General features: G+C 43.0%; 2 long non-coding RNA genes across 5 annotated transcripts in view; one reads left to right on the top strand and one right to left on the bottom strand.

Annotated features, from left to right (window-relative positions):
- LOC112546628 (uncharacterized) overlaps window positions 1-27,323 on the top strand; it is a 136,142-nt gene that overhangs the window by 55,875 nt on the left and 52,944 nt on the right. For 2 of the 4 annotated variants that reach the window (XR_012904368.2, XR_012904365.2), the window contains exon 3: window positions 15,652-15,751. The exons of the other annotated variants lie outside the window; for them this stretch is intronic. This is a non-coding gene — a long non-coding RNA (uncharacterized LOC112546628). The remainder of the gene's footprint in view (window positions 1-15,651; window positions 15,752-27,323) is intronic. 4 annotated transcript variants of the gene reach the window in all.
- Window positions 13,803-25,975, bottom strand: LOC149524498 (uncharacterized). Its single transcript, XR_016349398.1, has 3 exons — window positions 22,883-25,975; window positions 20,400-20,540; window positions 13,803-17,931 (listed from the first exon to the last, which is right to left on the bottom strand). It is a non-coding gene; the product is annotated as an uncharacterized LOC149524498 (long non-coding RNA).

Consider the following 27,323-nt stretch of genomic DNA (forward strand, 5'->3'; position numbering starts at 1 on the left):
TTTTCAACCTTCTGAAACAGAAAGTTGTCTCCAATGCAGTCCAGAAACTTATTGGATAGCCTGTGCCTCGCTGTGTTAGTTTCCCAACATATGTCTGGATAGTTGAAGTCTCCCATCACCACCAAATCTTGGGCTTTGGATAGTTTTGTTAATTGTTTAAAAAAGGCCTCATCCACCTCTTCCACCTGGCTAGGTGGCCTGTAGTAGACTCCTAGCATGATATCACCTTCGTTTTTTACCCCTTTTAGCTTAACCCAGAGACTGAGGGTTTCCCTGTCTTCGGGTAATACTGGGTCAGCCTGAGGGATCTGGTCATCCTCGTTATGGACTGGGGTTGCTACCCTCTGTTCCCTTTGGTATTCAGTTTGTGGGACTAGAACCATTCCCCAACTCCTTTCAGTCTCTTCAGGCCGTCCCGATCTACGCCTCCTAGGATTCCTGACTGAACTAAAGGTGCAATGTTTTAGCTGGTCTCTATGAACTGTTCTTTCCTGACCTCCGCGTTCAGGTCGAATGGTGTAAACTGGTAGGTCAGGATTGTTATGAGCAACTACAATGTGAGGACTCGACTCCCATTTGTCCTGTATTTTATTACGCCCCCGGTGTCTATGATTACGAACTAGTACACGATCACCAGGCCTGATGAGAGCCCCCCTGGACTTGCGATCATAAGTCCTCTTCCTGCTTTGGGCTGCCTGTTTAGACGTACTGAGAGCAACTTCACAGGCTCTCTTCAGCCTGTCATGGTGACTTTTGACCCAGTCATCCATATTGGTCACATCATCTTCCTCAGGGCCCTCTCTGTCCAGAATATCCAATGGCAACCTGGGATCTCTAGAAAACATGAGATAAAAAGGAGAATACCCTGTCGACGAATGGATGTGACTATTATAGGCCATCACCAGCTCAGGGAGATGCTCCTGCCAGGCTCGTTTCTTTTCCGGTGGGAGTGTTCTGAGCATGTCATGCATTGTCCGGTTAAACCTCTCGCACTGAGCATTTCCTTGTGGGTGATAGGGTGTTGTTCGGCTTTTGGCTATGCCATACAGTTTACACAATGCTGATATCACCCCTGACTCGAAATTCCTCCCCTGGTCTGAGTGTAACCGTGCTGGACAACCATAATACATAAACCAGTGTTTTAGGAGGGCTTCAGCCGTTGTCTGCGCTGTCTGGTTTCTAGTTGGAACTGCAACAGTGAATCGGGTAAACATATCTGTGAGAACCAGTACGTTCTCAAACCCCTCTGAAGATCTCTCTAGCCGAGTGTAGTCCATTGCTAAGACCTCCATTGGGGCAGTCACATTAGTGCAGGTCAAAGGGGCCCGAGTGGGCGGAAACACATCCTTGGCTAGGGCACACCGCTTACACTGACGGATCCATGCTGTTACATCACTAGCCATTGTAGGCCAGTAATAGTTCTTCCTCATCACCTCAAGAGTGCTTCTGTCTCCAAAATGCCCTCCATGGTCATGCCTGGCTTCATAAACTTGTCGGCGAAGTGACACTGGCACCACTAACTGCCACACTTCTTCGCCATCACGAGGATGACAGATTACACGGAACAGCACTCCACGATGCAACCTAAGTCGCTCCCACTGTCTGGTCAGCTTCTTAGCCTGAGGGTATTTGTCCCCAAAGCTCCGGTCTGGCCTCATCCGCTTCATGACTGCCTCTAAGACTGGCCCAAGGTCCCCTTCTTTTTGCAGGGTGCGAATCTCTTCCCACGAATACCCTGAGATTATTGCATCCTCACCTTCTACCAGGTTTTGTGATACCTCTTTTACCATCACTGTCAAGCAGTCCCCAAAAGCTCGACCACAGAAGTCATCAAATGCACTAGCATCATCGGGGTCCTTTTCCTTACTGCTGGCATGCTGCCCTTTTCCGAGGGACAGCCGTAGGAACCCTTCTGTCCCCGCTTGGCCTTCCCCTGATGTGCTACTCGATCTTGGTGTCTCTTGGATTCCAGACGCTCGGGATTCCAGTCCCCTCTTCAGTGGACAATCTCGACTAGTATGCCCTGGTCTTTCACAAGTGTAACAAATGTACCTTCCCAGCTCATCCTTTAGTGGGGGTCTTCGGGACCCTGGGGTCCTGGGGTATTTTGGCCAAGTAGTGGAGGAGGTGGATTTTTCTTTCACCACCTCAGTCATTACTTTCAGCATCTCCCCCTGCTGGATTGCCAGTTTTTGGATAGCTTCACTTAAACTTTCCAACGTTAACTGTGTTTGGGGCAGGGCCTTTTCCCCAGTAGTTGCACTGACTAGGCCCCCACTCCGTGTTCGGGAGTTAGGCTTGGCGGTCTCTTCCAAAGGAGCCTCCTCTTCTTCTGACCACATAATGGCAGCCTGCATGAGTTCAGGGAACTTCTTCCCAGGCTCTTCCTTCAACCTTCTCTTCATTTCACGGCGGAGGGAGTCATCCCGGAGCCCAAACACCATCTGTTCTTTCAGCGCCATATCTGCATCTGAAACTCGTTGAGGGTCTCGCCGCTCCACTTTGCTCATTCTCTCCTGGAGTTCATAGGCATATGCCCGGATAGTTTCACCAGGCTCCTGCTTTCGCTCAAAGAACTCCTTTAGCCGGATTCCAATAGGTACCTTGTCTCCATACACTTCTAGGAGGAGTTCAAATACCTTTTTCACATCTTTCTTGTCTGCCATTGCCATAAACTTTACTGTGGCCTTGGCCTGGCCCTTGAGGTGCTCTTCTATGAAATCCACATGATCTTCTTCAGGTATTCTTAGCACATGCAGAGCTGCCTTCACAGACTTCACCCACTCCTCTACCGTAATGTCTCCTGGCCTAGTTGGGAAGCCACCAAACTCTGCAACCTTCCGCTCCCGTGGGACATAAATAGTAGGGGGTTTCTTAGCTTCTGCTGCCTGTTGGTCTATAACTGCCCTGGCCAGTGATAAGGCTTCTCTATGCTCAGCTCTAGCTTGCTGTAATGCCTCACTTTGGTCTGATAATCTGCGCTGAAGTTCAGCAACTTGGATCTGTAGTTCTTCAATTCCAGCCATGGTTGTGCTCTCGACCAGGCCTGGCTGGTGCTACCAGAACTCAACAAATAAACCAATGGGGTGGACCCTTTGAATAGGATCCTGTTCGTGACGCCAATTATGTAAGCGGGGGAATGGTCCCGCTCTTGTGGGGAACTTTCCTGGCTTCTATACACCCCGGTGAAATGAACCAGCGAAAGGATCTGAGTCCCCGCTCCCACTTCCTTTACCCCACGGCTCCCTGATCCTGAGGGCTCCCCCTCCACTCTCCTGAGTAGCAGAGCCCTTGAAACCCCAACAAGGCTGGGCCCAGGTTTCCTGGGGCTTAATCCCTGACCTTGTAGTCACTAGGGGCAGGAGTTAGGGTGTCCCCACTCCGAGGTGCTCTCTTTACACTGCAGGCCTTCTTGGCCCAGTGATCACTTCATAATGTTCAAAGCAAATACAATTTATTAAACATCAACTGATTAAAGAGAATAGAATAAGAAACAATGAGAATGGTTAAATGGGAACACACAGCCCTGCTCTGTAGCACAGGCACATCAACACAGCAGTCTGCAGAGTGTAAGGACAGTTCACAGTCTCTTCCTTAGAAGCCCAGGATGTGCTGCAAGGGGCTACAGGCTGGACACGCTTGCACTGGCAGTGACCACACAGCCTCAGTCTCTAAGTGGCCAGACCCCTCTCCCAGTCCAGAGCCTTTCCCCACACTTTGCAGGTCCCAGTAGCTCACCACATCCAGCTGCAGGCTGTGCTGCTTGGCCAGTTCCAGCTCTTTGTGTTGCTTCTCTGTTCCTTTTGGCTTTCTGAGCACTGCCAGTCTGCTGCTCAACACAGGGTCTGCACTGCTTGGCCTGTCTGTGTCTGGTTCTGTCGCTGCAGGACTTCTTCTTGTACTCCTCTTTCAGATCTCTGTCTTTGCAGGACCTCTCCTGCACACAGCTCGCTCTGCTCTTTCAGCTCCCTGTTTGCTCAGAGAGAGAGCCAGAACAATCCCCACTTACAACCTGCCAGTCAGGCTGAGCTGGAGTGTTGGCTGCTTTCCATTGTCTCTGGGGTCTGTCAGTCTCATGAACCCTTCCCCTTCTGAAGCTGGTAAACCAAAAAACTCCCACAGAGTTTTAGTAAGGGGTAACAGTCCCCTTACACACAGGCTGATCGGTCAGTTCAGGACCTGGCAAATTTGTTCCCAGAATCATGCTGTCTAGGGCATTGCTTTTAGCTGCCTCTGTTGGATCACAGGCTTACAACAGTGTTGCAAACTATGCAGTCTTGGCCAGCTAAGCCAGACTCTTAGGAGACAGAAGGAAAAAGGAGCAATGGGGGGATTGGCCGGGGGGGGGGGGGGGGGGAGAGGGAGCAACAAGGTAGGAAGGAATAAGATACATTTGGAGGTAAAGAGTTGGGAATAAAGTCTCACATCCCAGGTGGTGTTTGGCATTCAGTCAGAGGTGGTGATGTCATGTGTGTCCCTCTCTCTGGCTCAGTCTGGATAAGATGTCCCACAGGTCCAGGATGACAAAGGCCCAGGGTCCCAAGAAATAGTGGGGTGGCAGCTACAATGGCGAAGTTCACTTTCGTAGTCAATTTATGTCCCAAAATCTCTTTTGTTAAGGATCCCAAAATGGAACGCTGGGTGGAATAACCCATTCCCTCATTATTTTGTTTACCAATTAGGCCTAAAATCCAACACATCAGTTTTGGTTAACCAGTCCCACATTTCTGGTTTACCTACCATGACCTTGTTAAGGGGTTCACCCCTGTCCGGGGTTAGCCCCCCCCTTTTTGGGGGGTTGACCCCCTTTTTCTATCGTTGCAACCCCCACTGGTTGTCTCAGTGTCTGTTAGTTCTCGGCCCACTTGTAGGTTGCTCAATAAGTCCTTGTGACTGCCAGGAGGGAAGGGGGACCTGGAGCCTCCCTCTCTCCAGTACCAGCCCAGGACCCTAAGAGCAGGCGTAACTGATGCCCTGATTGGTGGGGTGGGGAGCCCGATGCCGCAACTCACCAACACTCGGGTCATCCTTGACCCCGTCCTGGGCTCCTTCCTTCCCTCGCACCGTCCCCTGTCCTGGCCGCTCTGGTCAGCTTTCTCCCCCAGTCACCTGGCACCTCTCTGGCCTCAGCGTTTTGGGGTCCCGTGGCTTCTCCGTTGCCCGGTCCAGGTGGGTCCGCCTCACGGGTTCTGTCCACCGACCCAACTCCTACCATCCTCCTCCTTTGAGGGCAGGCGCCCTCTTTTTTAAAGCCGGCACCCTCTTCCTGGGACGCCAGCGCATGTGCTTCTTGGCCCTCCTCCCCCCCCGGCGTGTCGGCCTAGGGAATCCTCATGTCTGCTCAGGCGGCGGCAGCTGAACAGGCTTGGCAGAGCCGCTTGCACGCTGCAGCGCTGGGGCTCTGCGCTGTTCGGGTGTGGGGCACGGGGCTTAACCCTTCAGCCCCAGCTGCCCCGTCACAGACCTTAACACAGTTCCTGGAGTTATATCAGTGTCCCTTTTCGTTTGGATTAATCGCTTTTGTATCTCTTTCCAACAACATTTATTGTTATAGATTGTGACACCTTATAAAATGTCATTCATTTTTTACATTTGTACTTACATTAGGATAAATTTGCAGACCTAACGAGCACAAGAAGGCATAGCATGAAAACAGGGCCGACTCTAGGTTTTGTGCCACCCCAAGCAAAATTTATTTTGCCTCCCCCCTTTTTTGTCTGGGGAGGGTCCACCCGCAAATGCAGCTTGCGTGGCTTGCTGGGGGTGCACATGCAAATGGAGCTTGTGTGTCTCCCTGGGGGGGTGGGGTGCTCACTTCAGGGGGAGCCCAGGGTATTTTCATCTCCTTTAGAGTGCCAGGGAATCCCCACATGAGGACAATGGGAAAGCAGGTTCATCCACAGCAAGCCAGTTACCGCACTCACGAAGGCGAAGAAAAGGCCACTGGGCTCAGCTTCACCAGCTGCGGCCGCCCCATGCCATCCGCCCAGCAGGGGCCACGTCTTGGGATTGCCCATGCAGAGCTCCCAGCACCCTGGGGCCAGGCACAGGCTCTGAGAAGCTGGGCGCGGGGCTCCTAGCTCAGGGCGGTGTCCACAGGGCTCCCCACTCGGGGGATGGGGCCCCACCGCAGCTGAGCCCCAGCACCTGCTGAGCCCCTGAATTCCACTCCAGTGAGCTGGCTGTCGGGAGCAGCCACCATGGCCACGGCCTGCCCCGCCAGGCTGAGCATCACCAAGCGCGGCCGCCCTGCACCGGGGCCAGGTGACCAGCCCTCCCAGCGCCCCACCCCGCCCTGTCCTGCCCTCCCAGTGCTCCGGAGCCAGGCCCCCAACCCTCCCAGCTTCCTGCCCCGCCCTGCCCTCCCCTCCCCTCCCAGCGCCCCGGGGCCAGGAGCAGGCTCCGAGCAGCTGGGCGCAGGGCTCCCAGCTTGGGGCAGGCTCCGGGAGGCTCCTCGCCACCCTGCTCCTCCTGTGGGCCTGAATGCCGTCCCTGGCAATGCGATGACCCAAGCACCTGCTTGTTTTGCTGGTGCCTAGAGCCGGCCCTGCATGAAAAGGGGATAATAAAGGGTATGCAGCCAATTAAAAGAACATTTCTTTGGAGTTATAATTGTTCATTTTGTTTACATATACACACACCTAGAGTATTATGATAAGTTGGCAAGGACACTGGATTCAGCAGCAGGATTAGTGAAGAGATACATAAACACGCATATTTACACAAAGACATGTATCATTGTGACTGAAAGACATTTCTTTATAAACACTGATCACTTTTATTTTCACCGTTCAGCCAGTAAAGTGCAGCAGGAACTGTCTACACTTTTTAAAAGCAAAGCAAAATATGAATCCTTTACATAATATAAGGTCAATGACGTACTCACTCCTTTCTTGAAAGGTTATCATTTTTTCTCTTATTAATCAACAAGCTGTAATATGGCCACACTTTAAACCAAACAAATATTACTCTGCAAGTAAAAGTAACAGCAATAAGCTTGATTGTTTAAACTTTAATGGATTAAATGTAGGGAGCAAGTTTTGTTAGTCTGAGGACAGAGGCTGTTGACTTTAGAATGTGTGTGAAGCTAAGGGTGCCATGATGTTAACAATTCTGATCTTTAGGGAAGATGAGATCAGATGGAAAGATATGAACTAGCACCAGCAATTCTTCAAAACCTTAGAAAAGTCTATGTGGGGGAGGAAGAGGTTTTTGCAATAGCAGTAAGTGAACCTCAATAATTCAGATTCAGTTTAACCAGCAAAAAGAGCCTTAATTTACATCCTTTAGTTAGCTGTTGCTAAGCACATACTAAAAACTTAAGGATTCAAGATAACATTACATCAGTGTGAGAAAACTGGTTTGTGTACAGTCATTCAGCAACTAGGAAATGTTTACCGAATAAAGATATTCTGTCATGTTTATTACTCTTCAGTCATACTGAAGGCAAAAATAACATGCTTTCTTCATTTCAGCATGAACCTAGTTTGACCTTCCTCCTCCAAATCAGCTACTTGCTTGGTCAGTATCTGTTGAAACCCCACATGCATGGTCTCCCTTGTAAGTGCTGAGTAAGCATCACAATTTAGATGAAACATTGTGCCCTGGGGCTACTGCAAACTGCATGGATTATCTAGTCCAGCTGAAAGTGCACTTTCAAAAGCATAGCTATAACTGCCAACAGCAAAGACATTTCTGTTCTCTCAACCGTATTTCCTCTGGCTTATGTATTAACATGGTTACTTACCAAACTGCTGCTCTTAGCAAGGAAAATACCTTTGTTTGTTAATGTCTCTCTGAAATAGTGACTAGGGTCAGAAAAAAACCTTATTAATAAATAAATATACATTGACAGGGAAAAACTGTCAAATGAATTGCCAAATATTATTTGATTCATACATAATTATTATTGATGGTATACATTTATGTTGCAATAGTGCCTAGAGGTCACCAAATGAAAACCTCTTTGTACATTTTACAACCATTGTAAATAACACTGTATGTCTCCAAAAGCGCACAGTCTAAAAGACAAAATAGAAATGGACAACACTTATGGTAGTTCATGCCAAACTAACCTATTTCCTTCTTTGAGAAGATAATGATTACAGTAAGTAATGAGAAGACAACAGATTTCAGTAAGGCTTTTGATGCATTCCAAATGGAATATATTAGCTAAACTGGAGAAGATGGGGTTTAATGTGAAAACTGAAAGATGGATAAGGAACTGGTTAAAGGGGAGATTACAGTGAGTCATACTCAAAGGTGAACTGCCAGGCTGAAGCCGAGTTCCTCAGGGATCATTCTTGGGATGAATCTTAATTAACATTTTTATTACTAGCCTTAGCAAAAAAGTGGGAGCATGCTAATAACATTTGCAGATGATACAAAGTTGGGAGGTACTGCCAATACAAAGAAGGGTCAGAATACCATACAAGAAGGCTTGGATGACCTGGAGTAATAGTAATGGGATGAAATTTAATAGTGTAAAGTGCAAGGTCATGCATTTAGGGACTAACAGAAATAATCCTTAATATAAGTTGTGGACATATCATTGGAAGTGACAGAGGAGGAGAAAGATTTGGGTGTATTGGATAATCACAACATGACTATGGCCACCAATGTGATATCACCGTGAGAAAAGGCAAAACAGTCCTAAGGTGGTTTTTGTTTGTTTGTTTGTTTTTGCTTTCTTCTGTAGCACAGATCACTTTCAGGTTTAAACTAATGTAAAAACGTTGGATTCTCTGTGACCGGAGGTCTTTAAATCAAGATCTCTTCAGTAACTCAGCCAGAGATTAGGTGACTGTTACAGGAATGTGGGGGTAAGGTTCCATGGCTTGCAGTGTGTTGTGGTCAGACAAGATGATTATAGTTCTTTGTGAGCTTACAGTCTATGAGACACAAATAAATGGGTTGGAATGGGGGTGGGAAAATGGGATCACAAAAATAATAGAGTATGTACAATTCATAACCCATCAAGACCAATAATTGTAACAACACAATCAGATACATCAAATAACGATAATAAAAAACCTTGTAATAAGTTAATGAAAAAGAGCATAAAATTAATCCAATAAATGATTCTCAGGGACATATCCCTTGAGACTCAGGAGATGTACTTACTCTTCATAAAAAAGTAACTTCTGACCCTGTGACTGGCAGCTAGTATCACTAATCTGACTTTGTGAAGGCGCAAGGGACCTGGTGAGTTATAGAGCAATCTAGGATCCATGAGCAAACAATACTATTAACTTTTAACCAGTTTCATACTACCTACTGTTGACATCATTAGCAGCTCACCTTATTCATGTAATTTATCATGATCAGAGCTGTGTTTAGATAAGTGATGGGCAACCTACGCTAGTGAGTTTGCCGCATGAGTGTCCCTACCTCATCTCAGTGGGCCACAAGATTGTCATAACCAAGATGGTCTCCTGGGATAGGTTAGTTTTGCTAACTGCGTTTGCATACCTAGAATTGTCTGGGTGTGCCGATGGAACCATAGCACCACTTTGACTGGACACAGAGGGAGTGCACAGCTTTCACAGTCAAAGTTGTGTGCAATCAGTACGTTCCTCACTTCGCATACCCTTGCTTTAAGTGTGCGTCACTTTTGTCATACTGGTAGGAAAAAAACCCTGCCAGTGCTGATGGAAACCAGCATAATCTGGCAACCCTGGATGTGGGTAGGTCCACCAATGGGGAGGGTGCAAAAGGGGCAATTGTCCCAGGGTCTGGGAGAGTCAAAGGGGCCCAGAGCTCCTGGCTACTGCCACTGCTACTGTGGCAATTGTAGCAGCCAGTGCTGTAAGCCCCTTTGAATTGCTGCTGGAGCACCATTCCGCGTGGCTCTGAGGGTGAGTGGAGGCACTGCAGTCTGGGCAATGCTAAGGGCTGACTGCCCTCAGCCCTGCCCCTTTTGCCCAAGGTCCCTTTCCTCCTGGAGGCATGGAGCCCCCCACACTTTGTTTTAGGGCCCACGGTGGCTGTTGGCCCCACTGCTCATGGGCAACAGTAAACAAAATGTCTCACAGGCCACATATAGAACCCCAATGGGCTGCATGTGGGCCTTGCACTGCAGCTTACCCAGCACTCGTTTAGATGATAAAGAAGTAAGAAAACCTGACCCCTATCTACTGCTGTATACCCATGGTAGAGCTGCACCTCCAGTTTCCAAGTGCTCCCTTTGTGCCACTTACCCTGGAGTGAGGAAATCCCCAGCTGGCAAAGAGCTGGAAGAGCTGGCTCTTAGGCTACTTTGATGTTCATGCAGGGACAGAGAGGAAATATATTCAGAGTATAATGCGCTTTGACTATCCCAGCTCAGGGATGGCCCTTTTGCCAGCTAATGTAGGTTAGAGCAGCCCCTCTGTCCCTCTAATCTGAACCTTGGGATCAGGGTTGAGTAGAGAATTAGAGAGTTGTAATCAGATCCCTCACAGCCCACTTCTCTGCTGCATCCAGTTTATTGCTGGATGCGATAAAGATTTTAGCACTCCATTTGTACCCAGAGATACTTCTGCATGGAAAGTGAGATATGCATGCAACATACATATTGTGTATGTATATTTATGCAAGAAGTACCAAAAGGAGAGCACTATGAACAATGTGTGCACCAATGCTACAAACTATGGGTCCTATTCTGCAGTCCTATCTCACCTCAAGATGCACTTTTCCATCTGTGTAGTTAGTGGGATTACTTCTTTGCTCAAAAAGACAAGATGAAAGCAACAGACTCAAGTACGTCTAGACTACACGCTTCTTTTGAAAGAGATCGTCTAGACAGCCACAGCTTTTTTCGAAAAAGCGATCCGCTTTTTCGAAAGAGAGCACCTAAGCAATCTGCATGCTCTCTTTTGAAAAAGCCCTGTTTGCAGTCAAGAATGCCTTTTTTTAAAAGATCTCTTTCGAAAAAGGCTTTCTTCCTGGTAAAATGAGGTTTACTGCTGTCAAAAAAAACTCCATCCTGTTCTTTCAATTTAATTTTGAAAGAATGTGGTGGCAGTCTAGACACAGGTGAAGTTTTTTCGAAAAAAGGCCACTTTTTTTTAAAGGAACCTGTAGTCTAGATGTAGCCTTTCTATATTAGGGTCACTCCTGAAAGGGAGAAGGGTAGTTTTTCTGCAAATGTAACACCAGAGGAGAGGAAATTAAAAAAAAGTCTCCAACTGAAAATCCAGAAGATATTTCAGGTAGGCAGATTTTAATTTCCCACACTTTAACACTGCTACTCTTGTGAAAAATGGCCCTTGATCTTTAATGATGATGAGTTGTTATTGGTTGTGTATAACACAACTTGAAAAGTTAACAATGCAAGACAATTTTAGCATCAAAACACATTCTTTTTATGCTTTTTTCCAAAAGTTGTTTCTTTTCATATTTCTTGGATTTGGGATTGGGATATCGTAATTCTTTTGGCACCATATTTCTTTTCCCCCAAATTGGCACTAATGGCAACTACTACAGAGACTGAATTCAATCCTCAAAAATCTCTATTGCCACCAGTACTCACACTACCCACGAGGTTTCATTGGGTATTATGAAAGTTCAGTAACCATCAGATGGGTTATCAAATTGGCCAGTATTTAATAATTCTTTGTCACTAACATTTCCAATGTTATCCCATGATGTTATCTCACTATATTTTTTTAATCTCTGCTTGATACATTAGCAGCCTTGTGCTAACTGTTTGTACATCTGAATTCCCTTAGCACTGTGAAAACAGGCTGTCAGGATAATGTACCCACATAAGCTTGATACAAAGAAATCCCTTAAACACTTTAGAGTCTTTTAATGCTTTAAATTCAGATATTCAAAGTATATTCTCAATTTCTTTTTTAAAAAAAGTCTTAATGGTATCTTAAATGACCCTTAATTTAATGGCTGACAAAATGGCAAGATGGCAGATTTTATTACAGATTTAAAATACTGCGCTTGATTTGTGCTAAGACATCAAATCCATAATTCCCCATGAGCATTATGAGTTCATTGCCTTCTTTCTGTAGTTTATAAACTATAACGTTATTTTAGCTTGAAAATATGACATGGAGAATTGCCTATAACACTTTGGATACTATTTATGCACTTATGAGATGAAATACAGATAATATGGGTACTGAATACCTTTAGCTCTCTCTGCCCATTTTTTAAAGCAACAAACAAGCTTTGCAGAATTTACATTTTCTCTGTTACTACAATGTCTTATTAAGGGAACAGACAAAATTCAGGTGTAGTTAAATATCAAGTTCCACACAGCTATTAAAAATGAGGTTTATAAGTTACTAAAAAAGGTAGTATACAACATATAAGATGCTAGCACAGTCCATCTGTGATGGCCAGCACTCAGTGACTAAAGGGTTAAACTCAGGTAGCTCAGGGTGTTGGCAGGGGGTGAGAAGAACCAATGGGATACAGTATTGAAATCTTAATTGTATATAGGTACCTTGCTTGCTCTCTTTGGCTATGTCTAGACTGCAGGCTTCGTTCGGAAGAAGTTTTTCTGGAAGTTATCTTCTGAAAAAATTTAGAACATAAGAACGGCCATACTGGGTCAGACCAAAGGTCCATCTAGCCCAGTAGCCTGTCTGCCAACAGTGGCCAACACGATGTGCCCCAGAGGGGGTGGACCAAAGACAATGATCAAGCGATTTGTCTCCTGCCATCCTTCTCCAGCCTCTGACAAACAGAGGCCAGGGACACCATTTCTATCTCCTGGCTAATAGCCTTTCATGGACCTAACCTCCATGAAATTATCTCGCTTCTCTTTAAACTCTGTTATAGTCCTAGCCTTCACAGCCTCCTCTGGCAAGGAGTTCCACAGGTTGACTACATGCTGTGTGAAGAAGAATTTTCTTTTATTAGTTTTAAACCTGCTACCCATTAATTTCATTTGGTGTCCTCTAGTTCTTCTATTTAGGGAACTAATAAATAACTTTTCTTTATCGGCCCTCTCCACACCACTCATGATTTTATAGACCTCTATCATATCTCCCCTCAGTCTCCTCTTTTCTAAACTGAAAAGTCCCAGTCGTTTTAACCTCTCTTCATATGGGACCCGTTCCAAACCCCTAATCATTTTAGTTGCCCTTTTCTGAACCCTTTCCAAGTCCAAAGTATCTTTTTCGAGGTAAGGAGACCACATCTGCACAGAGTATTCAAGATATGGGCATACCATAGTTTTATACAGGGGCAGTAAGATATTCTGGGTCTTATTTTCTATCCCTTTCTTAATAATTCCTAGCATCCTATTTGCCTTTTTGACTGCCGCTGCACACTGTGTGGAAGTTTTCAGGGAACTATCCACGATAACTCCAAGATCTCTTTCCTGATTTGTCATAGCCAAATTAGCCCCCATCATACTGTACATATAGTTGGGGTTATTTTTCCCAATGTGCATTACTTTACTCTTATGCACATTAAATTTCATTTGCCATTTTGTTGCTCAATCACTCAGTTTGGTGAGATCTTTTTGGAGTCCCTCACAGTCTGCTTCTGTCTTCTTCCGAAAGAGAGCGTTCACACTGCAAAAGTGCATCGAAAAAGTTGTCTGCTTTTTCGGCAGATAGCGTCCACACTGAATGGATGCTATCTCGCATGCAAGATGTGATTACTATGGACGGAGTGGCCACCAGGGCACCTGTGCTTTTTCCTCTTCTTGAGAAAGAAGTCCCTCTTCCCTGTCCACATATGCTTCTTTCGGAAAAAGACTTTTTCTTTGTAGCAAGAGGTCTACCAATGTCAGATAAAACCCTCTGTTGTTTTGATTTTTTTTCAAAAGAACGCAATTGGAGTGTGGACGTAATTGAAGTTTTTTTGGAAAAAACTTAGTGTGTGAATTAAGCCAGGATTTGGGAGACAAAATGATTTAAACCCTAGGCAGGGCATACCATGCCTCCAAGGAATTCAGGGCATGGTAGTGGACTGAAAAATGAAGAGATTGTGAGTAAATAAGGGAAAATGTGTATTTAGTAGCAATTAGGGTATTTTTCTTTGTTTTGGTTTTTTGGTTAAACTTCTCTGAGTGAACCCATGTCTTCCCTCCCACATTCACCATTTAAGCTGCAGCCCAAAGAGCTATGAGTTCTTTGTGTTTTTGGTCTGTTCTTTTCTTAGTTGCTCTGTAACACCTAGCAACCAAATTTGCTTTATCAAGTATATCTTTTTGTTTTGTTAATAAAATCACCTTTTGTTAAGGTGATGATTTGATTCTTGTCCCTTGAAAGAAACAGGAGGTCTGTGTTTGTGTCTGCCTAGACTGAGAGGTCATCTATCAGGTACTGCAGTTTGTTTTCTCTTTTTTCCAAACTCTCATTTGGTAAAAGAGCTTGGGGTATGCTTCTGGAAGAAGTCCAAGTGCTTTCTTCCTAGGTTCAAGGAGAAAGGGATTTCTTTTGTTTCACTTGGTGATGGCAGTTACCTTCCAAGGCCAGATTTCACACTACCCTGTCCTGCTGGGCCAGCTCCCTGGTTTCTCCTAGTCAAGGCACAGAGCTAATCAGCAGCAGTACAGACACCTAGAGAAGTACAGACAGCTAAACTCTTCAGGTCTAAGGAAAATGTAGTTTTGGGCCCCGCTTCCTGGGATACCACTCTCCAAATGGGATCAAAACCTCCAAAGGAATTATTTAGGTAATCCCCCTTTAACAATGAAAGGAGGATGTGCATACTGTTTGCTCCTCCAGGTAACAATGATTGACACTGGGCTTGATAGTAAATAAAAGTGATTTTATTAAGTAAAGCAGTAGGATTTAAGAGTTCGTAGGTGAAAACAGGTGGAGCAAAGTTGATCAAAAATTTAAAATAACAGAAAATGCTTAGCTAATTCTAACACTAAAACCTTAGTAAAAACTTATTACAAAATCACCCTAAAACTTCTTGCTCCAGCTAAGCCTCCAAACCAGGGAAGTTCCCTCTCCTTGGGGTCTTTCATTCATTCACTTGCATGTGGCACACCAGCTACAGACAAAGATACCACTTTTCCATGGACAATTTATAGATACCACTTTTCCATGGACAATTACTTGGTCTGCCCCTTCCAGTTGGAGTGGACATGTGACTTTCTAAGACCAACCACCGCTAAGACTTAGAGGACAAAGGAAGTTGTTTACAGTTGGTCATCTAGACATTGAGGGTAACACCCTTTATGGCTTTCATTTGCACATTTAAAACCATAAAGCATTCCATACTCCATATATCTAACGTTACACACAAGAACAATACATACACCAAATAAGATATACAGACCTAGTGGATTAAGACATTAGAATTGACAGGTTATGTAAGGTAATTTTCCCGAGCATCTTTGAGTTATGCATATTTGTGTCCATAAGTCCATTTCATAAAGTATGGGAGGGGGGTCCATCACACAGAGATTTCAGTTATAGCTTGTGGGAGCCCCTAAATATTTCTACTTCGAATAAAAAGGGAAAGCCAGACGTATCTAATTTAGACTACTATAATACTTCTATATAACAGTTGTAAGCAATATGTCCCTCAAATTGCAATCAAACACTAATCAAGTAGTCTAATACAGCAGTGTTCATATATGAATTTATATGCAACTTACATCAGGTTGAAAGAGATTTTTCCCCCCGTTCTCAGGTTAGGCTCTGAGGGTAAAATTAACAAATGTGATTCAATTTTCTCCCTAAGGCATGAAGCTGGAGGAAAAAAAAGCAAGGAAAGGAGGAAGTAGCTTCTGCATTTTTCTCTAATCAGCCATGCATATTGCTGTTGAAGGCGAGAGAGGAAGGTAATATGAGAATGAGGCATAAAGCCAGATGAAAAATTGTGTAAGACATCTTTGTATAACTGCCAGCTTCTGTGTTATAATAGAGAACACCATGGTTTCTATTTAGCAGTGTTGATTGAATAGTAAAAATATAAAATAAAAAATGGGCTAGGATATTGTCTGCAATCATCACTGCACAACTGCTATTGTTTATGCTTGGTCTACTTAATGGGGAAGCTAATTACCATGTGTTTGTTTTTTATTATGTTTGCAATATTGCAGGGAAAAGTGTTATTTTTTCCCTCCATGGGTTTATAGAAAACAAACAATACAAACAAAAATATGGTGGGGAAAACCAGCCTTATTTCATGCTCATTTGGGCCCCTGTTTTTATTTTTCAATGTGGAATTGGAAGGTGAGTTTAGAATATCTGGTGAGCTAACTAACCTGTCCCAAAGTGCAGTCACACTGGGTTGCTGCTGCCCTGAATGTGGCAGGATGCGGAAGAAAGTTGGTCTACAGTTACTGTATTTGCATTGTGTAATGAGGGGTTATTTTATCTCGCACTTCACATTTAGACTTAGGAAAAGAGACAAAATAATGACATTGCTTCAGAAGGTGGCAGATTGGGAACTTCTTAATAGAAAGGCAGAGATTCCCCATAGAACCAACAGAATGTGCCCACTATGCCCCAACAATGTGCCTTATGTTTCTGAAGGTACCATACAGTCTCTAGATATGGGTGGTTAGTTTAGTCTCCATGCCCATTCAGTAGTTGGTGGCTCTGTTGAGACTTTTACAAAGTTAGCACTAGGAACCTCATTGAAACCACCAGCTCATTTTTACAGAGACTAGTGAATGATCATCATACAATACTGATTCTTGCTTATTATTAAATGGAGCTCAACTGAAACAAAAAATTTACACGAGAAAGATTCCACGTCACAATCAACAATCTGCCTGGCCTTCCAGATGCCTCCTACTTTATACTTCTGAAGCTTTTATAGACTCAGTGTGCCCTTCAGCTCTCACATGGTACATGTTTAACAAGAATTCATTTTTGCACAGCCTTTTTATTGTTCTAAATACATTTCCCATAAGAAAAAAAAACTAATGGCCTGCACCTTTAGTTATTACAAACTAGAACATTATCCTGCTCCCTGGAATAATATTCAATTAGAGAAAGCAGAAAGTTTATTTTTGAAACAAAACAGAGTTTTCATTCAAGCTAGTTTATCCCTTGCCTAACGCAGCTGCATATGAAAAGTGCCTCATAACCTTTAACTATAGCATAACTACCAAAATGCTGCTATATGACAAATATCACTGCAGCCATGTCAACTCACAATAAGCTATCATGTACCACGTGGGCAGTTATGTATGTTAGAGATCAACGGCACATGTGACAAACAGTGCTTATTTGCCAAAACCTCAAGGATTTAGTTTTTGAATACTGATTTAAAAAGTCCTCAGAACGTTTATGAGAAATAAAGCATATGACCAAAACAAAAGCATGTGACCGAAATGTAGACATTCAGAATAACTTATAATCTCTTTGACTAAGCCAGTTACAACCACTAACAGGAATTTTTCTCCTCTAACTTTTTCTCCTCCTGAATTTTTCTCTAAATTTTTCTCCTCCTGAATCCCTTCCAAACTGCCTTTCCATCCCTCCACTGCATTGAAAGTAGACTCGTCCAATTTTCTAATGACTTCTTTATGCACCGTTACCACTTTAGCTGATGGGTCACACACCTTTCCACACTTGACCTTTTATCCAGCCTCTCATTTTGGACCATTTCTCTGTCCTACCAGCCTTCATGACTCACCAATAATTCAGACTAAGTATGACCAAAATCTTGCTCTTTCTTTTGATGTCCTCTGCATTTCTTCTCTTACTCATTATTGTGGATGGCCACACCATTTCCTCCATCATTCCTCTTGGTATCACTTTTGACTCCTCCAGAATTATACCAACTCTATCCAGAATTATACCAAGTCATGCCACTTCTTCCTCCATAACTTATCAAAAGTCCATTCTTCCTTTCTGTCCCATGGCTAAAGCACTGTCTTTGTGATAACGGTCTTTCATCTTGATTACTCCAAGCTCCTCCCCTGAGGAGCACTAGGTTCCAACTGTCTTCAGTCAGCAACAGCTATAATTACGCATCTCCATTCAAAAGCAGGACACGTTATTTCCACTGGTAGAAAAGAAAGAACAGTTTCCATAGTTTTAGCTTAATGTATTTATTTAATTTTAATATAACAGTAGTCTCAGAAGACAGTTTAAGTAATACAAAGTGGGAGACTATGTAATTACAAAGCAACATTTGAAAGACTGAGAGACTTGGCTGGAAGGGACCAAGAACAAAAATGCCAAAAGCAGAGCAAAGGTAGCCACAGATGGGGAAAAGCAAAAAGGTTGTAGCTCGGCTTTTGATTGGATATTATAATTATTATTATAATGCAATACGATAATAATAATAATAAAATAATAATAATAATAATAATAATACTATATCTTATCATCAATAATAGTACTACTAATAAAATGGCAATAATTATCTATTATATATCTTTAAGAGTGTTTGTGGATTTGTTTGTGCAAAATAAAGTCATACTTGGAGATTACCTACTAACACCAAATTTTGCATAAACAATCCTGTTACCTACATTAGCTGAATGCACTGCTTTTTACACCAGAATAGGCTGGGTAAAAGGTTTAAACAATTATTTTTGGTTTTCATCAGAAAAAAGTCATGACTATTATGGGTAGGGTTCATAAAAAATATTTGCTAACAAAATTAAAATCCAGTCACCTATTCAACTGTCACTTTAGTGCAAAGAAGAATTTTAGTGTTATAAATCACAAAATAATTCAAATTAGTTACTGAAAGTGTAATGGAAGCTTTATGAATTTCTGATTCAAATGTACTATATATGGTAATCATTCAATAAATGAATAATGTTTACAAATTTAAAACTATCCCTTTACTTCTCTTTTGCAAGCACATTACAAAAAATATATTACATATAGTTAATTTCTTGAACTTTCCTATAAGTGTAATCTATGCAAAATGACTTTGCCTGGTCAATGATGGGCCTCACCTGCTAGCACTACTACTACTAAAACACTACTAATATAATAATATGCTCTCCTGTGTCTAAACTCTGACAGCTTAACAAAATTTAACTAAAATATAATAAAAAGGAACATAGCCCCATAAATCTGCAAGCCAGTGAAGAGAAACCACTAAAAATTCACCTTTCAACGGTCTATAAATAAAACAAAAACCTACCAGATGAATCCACATGGTCATAAAATAGCCTGATTCTGCTCTTGCTCCCCTGCATAATTACTCCTGATTTACACCAGTATGAGTGAGAAGATAATCAGGCCTCAAAATATCTTGAGCTTCAATTGGCTATTACAGTTCATGCAGGAACTTTCAGGAATGATCAGTGGAAAACTTTCTGCTTCCCAACCTCTCAGAAGTATACTGGAGGATGCTCAGCAGGTCTAGCTCCCCACATATCTGCTATCCCAAAGGGAAATAAGGCAGCCTCGTTTGTAGGACCCATCAGTTACTGTTTGTACGGTGCTTTGAAAAGGTGCATGGTATTATTAAATAATAATATACACACAATAACAACATACATATATACATTAGAGAAACATTATGATTGAAAAGTCAAATACACAAAAGTTAGGAAATGTCAGAATTAACGTTGCACATGTAGCCTGAAGTCAGCCTGCTTATGCATATGAATTATGATGCAGTCTGTAATTACATGATCACGTACAATTATTTTTCAGTGAATGGGCAGTCATTCAAATTTCTTTTCATTTGCACAAATGGAATGTGTGGCTCCAGGTCTTATTTAGCGCACAACATTTAAACCCACACACTAAATAGAAAATGATTAATTTCCTTATGGGCATCTCAATGGTGCTGTCATCATGAGTGCTTCCCAAACATTAATGAATTTATCTTCGCAATGCCCCTATAGAATAAGTAGTTTTATTTTTCATATTTGACAGCTGGGAGACTGAGACAGAGAGAGATAAAGGACAAAACTGTCAGATGGACACTACTTGTCAATACCTAATTTAATGCCTAATTTTTCAGAGTACCCAGAAATTTTTAGCTACTTGCTAAAAACAGTATTTTTTCCACAGCACTCATTCCTAATGGGAAGTATTGAGCAACCTCAATAACAGGTGTGATCCTGTTCCATCTATAGTAACACTGATAGCACAGGTTGGACCTCCCTGGTCCGGCACCCTTGGGGTGTGTGTGCGCCAGCCTCCCCTCTGGACTCGTATCCACAGCTTCAGCACCACATGAACAACAATAGACCTGCCACCCCACCAGAGCTCGTGGCCACCCTACTACCCCTGGTGAACCATGGATGTTGTTGGACCAAAGAGTCCCAGACCATAGAGGTTCAACCTATACAATAGAGATACATAATATGGGAGCAAACTAATACAGGCTGTACATCTCTAATCTGGCATCTCTGGTTTGGCATCATCCATGGTCCAACATGATTATAGTTAGCTAGATGTCCACTTATCATGAGTGTGGCCAAGTTTCTTGTGGTCCCACAAAGTTATTTACAGCTACCAGTCCTGGCTCTCAGTGTCCTGTGCTGAGCTCAAATTTACCTCTGAATGTTTTCTAATAGCCCAGCAAGCAGTGAAAGTGTTGGTAATACTTCTAGACAACATTGACCTCCCTTGGTCTGGCAAATTCTCTGGTTCGGCTCCGGTCAGGTCCTGAGGATGCCAGAATAGGAGAGATTCAACCTGTAGTAAGAGTGAAACATTGAAGTTCACTTGCTGGAAAACAGTCAGTCGGTATAGGATGCAAAACATAGGCATCACCAGTTTTAAGGATGATCTGCCATAACTGTCTGTGTGTTCTGGTTTGTATGGAACCTAACAGAGTGGAATCCTGATCCAGGACTCAGGCTCCTAAACAATACAACTAATAATAATAATTAATCAGTACTGAGCAATCATGTAACCTTATTACTTGTTTTCAAGGGCCTCTCCACTTTAAGCAATGGACTCAGTTAATAAAAATAAAATATTCTGGACTTCTGTAGTGACTGTGGAAGATGTTGTCCCAGAGCATGCCCCCTTGTGGCATCATCTGGTCCAGCATGCAGTCTGCCTTTAGCTTCCTAATGGCTCATGCATAATGCAGAATACTTAAAGTAAGATTTTTCCCCTCCTTATGGGGGCTTATTTGTAATGCCATTTCAGAACACTGACTCATTGCCTCTTGTCCCTAACATAGGGACAGTCAATTATTTTTTGTCAAGATCCAGATTTCTTGGTCAAGGTATAGTCAAGATCAAGACTCAAGAGAAAATAATAATAAAAAAACCACAACAATGATGATGATACTAAATAAATAAAAAGATTTCAGGGACCATTCAAATTGTCTGGCAGTCTGAATTTGGCCCACAGTCTGTCTATTGACTATGCCTGTCCTACCCCTTCCTCTCCTTGATTCAGGTGTCCCACAGTTCTCATTCTTGGAGTGTGTGGTAAACAGACATTTGTTTCCACAAGCAGCCTATCAGACCTCTAGCTCTCTCTAGGCTGCTACTGTCTTACCACCCTGGCCTAAATTAGCCTCCTGATCTCCCTGTCATGTGACTGATAACTCTTCCCATGTAGGGAGGAAAGCTTAGTGCAACCAGGACCCAATACCTCTTGAAGGGGCCAGTCACCTTGTGACTGCCATCTGAACATCTCAAAACACTTTGGAAACATTAAGCATCATGACCTCTGTGGTTGGGAGGTATTAGAATTGCCATTTTACAGGTGGGAATACTGACAGTAACCACTCCCATATAAGTAAATTACCTGCTTCTGTGAAATGCTTAACACCTCTGGTGAGGGATCCATTTCCTGCCAGGATTAGGGCCTAATCTCACAACACAAACAGAAAATGCACTCAAAAGAGCATCCCCTGGGACCGAATAGCAACTGTCACATGCCAACCTGGAATTGTCAGACTGGAAATAAAGCATATATTTTTAACAAAAAAGGGTAATTATCCATTGGAAGAGTTTTTCTGGGGAGGCTCTATCACTGGCTATCTTAAACTCCAGATTGGATGTTTTTTCTAAGAGATGCTCTATGAATTATTTTGAGGAAATTCTAAGGTCTGAGTAATACAGACGGTCATACTAGATAATCACAATGGTCTCATCCGGCTTGGGAATCTATGAATTAAGGCTAGTTAGAGAAATATTAAGACTCCAGAATCCCTAAAAGCAATCAGTCAAAATTAATGCAGCATGGATTTTAACAAGCGGGTTCACAAAGTCTAGTCCTCCCACATTTGAAGCAAATAGGAAAATGTTACGATATTTACAGAAAGGATTTTAAAAAGTAGGCACAGCTAGTGCACTCCCTTTTATTAGGATCAGGTCCCTCGTGTTTACAAATTACTGTGTATTTCAAGGCTTATTTAATTTTTAATACAACAATCTGTTATGTAATGAGATCAAATTTAAGCAAAACTTATTATTGTGTCTTGCAGGATGACTAATTTGCCTTTAAAGGTTCTGGAAAGCAATTGAATGTGGTTTTTATATAGAGCTATGTTACGGGGCTGGTACACTCTGTCCCAAAGGGGACATTATGGTTCTATAGCTGCATTCATTTGATTGCCCTAGTCTCAGGGCAGAGTCAATATGACTGCTCTTCCTCAAAGGGCAGCATGGCCATTACAGAGTTGACAGCACTATCCTTAAGCAGCAGGACAGTATGGTCTAGTGACCAGAGTCCATATGACTGCCCTCCCATGCAGGGTTGTGTTTCCTAATGGTCAGAGTCTATATAGATGCTCTCTTTCACAGGGCTGTGTGTCTTAGTGGCAGAGTCAGTATGACTGTCCTTCTTTACACAGCTGCGTAGCCTGATGGCCAGGGCATCTGGGGAGGTGGGCTGCTGCTTCCTGGCAGGCAGTAGCCAGGCTAGGGGGACCCAGACCCTCGCTACTTCACTGGGTCCCAACCCAGGGCATTGCTGTTGACAGGGTTGCCCATCACCTGCTCAGAGGAGATTCTGTTGAAACACACTGAACCAAGTACTGGTTCACTGCTAAGTCCCCTTGGATAACTTCCCACCTGTTCTTCTGAAATTAGTTGTCTTGTGGGTCCCATGGTATCGCCTCCCTTTGTGGTGTCAGGAAGTTAGTTGCCACAGTCTGGCTGGCCTCCGCGTCCTGGATTGTCAGCACTTCTTATGCGGGAGTCTGCAGCACATGTCTGTTTCCTTTGACAATCAATCTCAATTGAGCTGTGTTGCTTATCTGGGTTCCAGCTGGAGCACTCCCAGTAGTGTGGAGAGAAAAATTGCTGCCTGTAAGGGTCCTCTGTTGCCTCCATCGGCTTCAGGGAGATGAGATGGGACAGATCCAGATCTCTAGATGTCAGCGTGAGGATAAGCTATTTCAGTGCCCAAGAGACACAAGCAGAAAGTCACTAGACCCTGTACTCCAAGGCACTGAAATCTTGAACAGGAATCCAGAATAAAAACAGATGGAACAGTACTTCTGTTTCTGCTCTGACCTAAGATAGTATAGGACATATAGGGAAGAGGAGGGGAGGATGGAGGGACTTAAAGTACACAGGAAGTGGGAGTTTGTTTACATTTATTAGAAATAGGTGTCCTCAGGAAAATAAGCAAAATATAAGTTTAACACAGGCAGACGTAAACAGAAAAGCTCCCCAGCTTAGAATTCACAGGGGGCATGAATGTGTGGATTGGGAAAGCAAAATGGCCAACAAACAGTGTTTAACCCGCTAGGTCAGCTGCGGTCCATGCATGAAGCTTTTCCAGGAGCATGAGTAAACCTCCATCCAATAAAAAAGACAAAAAACAGGGGAATGTTGTAAGGAGAGAGCCTGGAACATTGGACCTAGTGAAATACTTAAGGCCTGAACCAGAGGCTGTGAACCAAAATCAAGTCATGTATTAAAGCTCGATACTATTCTTTAGACATTCCTCTGGCAAGATAAGGAACCCGACAGCCAAATATGCTCAGAAGGAAGTCCCCTCCTTGACTAAAAGAATGCAATGCCCTGCCATGAGGCTTGGCTCAGAAAGCAGCTTTAAAGATCCTCAGGCTCTGATAAAGAAAACTCCCTCAATAAGGAGGGAAAAGAGACCCAATTATAGATAAAGTGGTCATTTGAAATCTCTTATGACCCATACTACATTTGATTCCCCTCTCTCTGAGATCTTGCTAATGCAGCAAGACGTGTTTTTAATCAGATTCCAAAATAAATACAATTTATGCCAAGGCTAGTACCTCAGAGAGGATTAGTTCTGCTTCTGCCACTTTTGTAAATATTAAATTGTATTCAATTGCCATACTTCCAAGAACCTCAGGTCTCACGGATACATTTTAAAGCAATACATTAAAGTAGTGCACACTAGTGGTCCCATTAGTGAAAGTGTTGAAGCCTGTACATTTATAAGCACTCCATTCAAATCTTGCTACCATTGTGCTGTATGGAAGACATTAATGTGTTGTTTTAATTTGAGAGTTAGGCACTAAAAAGCTCTCATCAGGAATAATTTTCAGCCTTCCAAGATAGAGGAAATAAAATAAAGCACTAAAAATAAATAATTCAAGGCAGATTTTATTCATTATGCTATGTTTTCTATGGACAACTATTTGTGTAATTTCTCTTACACTGCCAGTCTGATCTGCATCTCACAGTACTTATTACTTCAGACAAACTGTTTGATTTATGCATTTACATTTTATTATTAAGGCAAGTTTAAATCTGTCTAGGCCTCTGTTCACATTTTCAACACCTTAAAATTAAAAAAAGGAAAAAAGGACCATAGACAAGCCTCAGCAATTTCACAAGTCCCTTTTCAGACTGGGATGTATGTATTCTTTCTGGTTAACCCTATTCATACTATATCTATATCTATATCTAATCTATATCTATATCTATAACCTTAGAAGAAATGGCCTGTTAAATACCAAAGGGTATGTCTACACAACAACATTAATTTAAAATAATGTTGAAATACTATCAAGCTGGAGGACTTCTTACTCTGACTGCTGTAACCCTCATTGTATGAGGAGTAAGGGAAGTCAGAGGAAGAGTGCTTGATTTTGAAGTAAGTGCTGTGTAGACATTCCCAATTTCGAAAAAAGTTACACAATTGACGTAACCTCAGTTTGCTTAATTTATTTTGAGTTAAGCCCTGCTGTGTACCCTAAATGCCTTGGAATTGCAGATTTTTGTTGCAGCAAGGTCAACTCTGGCCTTTAGTTACCATGTGTTTACTGTGTGTCCTGTTTAGAGTAGGAAAACTATTTGTTTTAAAACATGGTTAGCTACCATGATTTTAATTAATATATACTAATATTTACATAGTAATAATTCATTAGTTAGCAATGTGTCAATTAACATAACCCAGAGCTTATTCTAGCAGAATATTAGCCATCCCCTCTACCTTAAATGTATGTAGCTAGCTGCTCATCCAGTTTACCCTCAGTCACATTTCCTCTATTTATATGTTCTTCATTGCTGGCTTGTCCCCTTGATGTTGGCTGCAAGGCTATTTTGTGAGTACTGTGGCATTTGAAATTATGTAAGTGGAGGATAAGGGTAATCATTCATGTACTAGACAGCAGACGAAAGCTGAGCATCTGAAAGGATCAAGAAATAGCATTACTGCATCATGCACTCAGGGCCAGATCAGATGATCAGGAAAAAATACGCCATAGTATCATAGGACTTTCAAATAAAGGTGAACATTTGTTAAATCAAAACCCAGATTCATTCGCCTTTCACATTTTTTCATTACTTTTCTGCTTGTGAATTGCTATAAATCTCTGAGTGGCAGGATTCTTTACGTGAGTAAATATTCACCATTGTAAGAGTTGTCCAGATAAGGAGTTCACAGCAAAGGATTATGCATTCAAAGGCTGCGTGCCACCAGGCCCACCGACAAGGGGGAGCAAATAGGGCAAGGGCACAGGGGCCCTGAGTCTCGGCTGCCGTCATTGCTAATTCAGTAGTGGCTGAGGTTGGGGCCCCTGACCCCTTTGAACTGCCGCAAAGTGCTGCTCCGTGTAGCTTTGAGGGGGGGAGGGATGGGGAAGGGCAACACAGGCATCACAAAGGGCTGATTTCCCTAAGCCATGCCCCTTGCACCCTCAGCCCCACCCCGTCTGAGGGTATGGAGACAGGCCCCACTCTCACCTTGCCGCAGGCCTGTAGTAACTGTCAGCTTCGCTGCATGCCACTTACATGTAAACCTGCAGTGGCACCAAAGTGGAGGTGTCCAGGCCATTCCAGTAGCTACTGGCTATATCATAATATACAAGATTAAGATTGCAAGGCAATGTCAGGCCTAAGAAGGAGAAGAGGGAATGGATGAGGGAGAATGAACTCAGTAATGCCAATTCCAGCAGATCATGAGATTGACCTCTAAATCATGCAATTTTAAAAAAGTATTTACATGTGGTTTTTGGGCTGCTCTTTAATTTTGGAGGGGGAACTGTGCCACAGAATGCATCCCTGGTGACAAGGACACTCACTGCTCAAGGGTGTCCTTTGCTCTTGCTTCCCCTCCTCTGAGTACAACTGTGAGCTTCATCAATGGGTTAGAATGCAGAGATGGCTCCTTCACATGAGCAGCACAGAGGAGAGCAGGGTGCCTCTTAGCCAGCCACTACATAAATCTGGAAGGGAGAGTATTGTGGGTAAAGGATATTTGCCTATTGGATATTCACAGCAGCAGGCAGGGAAATGAGTTAATGGACTCCTGCTAAAGTTACTTACTGCAGGGGAGTATTTTGATCACTCGTTAGTTCATTACTCCATTGCTGTGTTTTCTCAGGTTCATGCTGCATTCCCTTTCCTCCTAGTAAAGTTTTCCTCACAGTCTCAATGCCTGTGAATGGGGCAGTATTTCTTTAATTATCTGGGTGGGAGCTCGAGCTAAGAGGGCACCCCAAGCTATTCTGAACTCAGCCCTTGGTGCCACCTATAACAGCTGGCAGAAGGGTTACATTTGCTGCCATTCAGTACAGGGGAGACAATATCAATGGGAGTTGTGGCTGCTCAACATCCCTCAAATGCTGTTGTAAGTATTAATGTAAGCCAAAATATAGGGTACTGCAGCTGGGTCTCTAAATTAAGTGGCCAGATTTTTCCCACACAGCTCCAAGTGACAAACCTATATAGAAGCTTACCAATGAAATCCAATTTTGCACCTCACCTGAGCTGACATACCTAAGCTTCTTGTTACCCAACTTTAGCGTGTGCCCGAGTGATGGCTTTGACTTTGTTTTCTTTATACCGTACATTTGCACTTTAGAGATGTCTGCCTGTCTGTTATGGCAGCTACCATTTTGTGAAGCAGTATCAATGCAGCATGATACAGGAGACACATATTGTGCTCTTTCAGGAAGAACATACTTTTGTTTTTTCTTGTTTAGTTGTTTTCTTCATAAGCAGATAAGAATAGTCATACTAGCTCAGAACATTAGTCCATATAGCCCAGGAGCCTGTTTTCCAACAGAGGCCCATGCCA

The sequence above is a fragment of the Pelodiscus sinensis genome, chromosome 4, assembly GCF_052426305.1.
Source record: "Pelodiscus sinensis isolate ZL-2025 chromosome 4, ASM5242630v1, whole genome shotgun sequence".
NCBI lineage: Eukaryota > Metazoa > Chordata > Testudines > Trionychidae > Pelodiscus > Pelodiscus sinensis.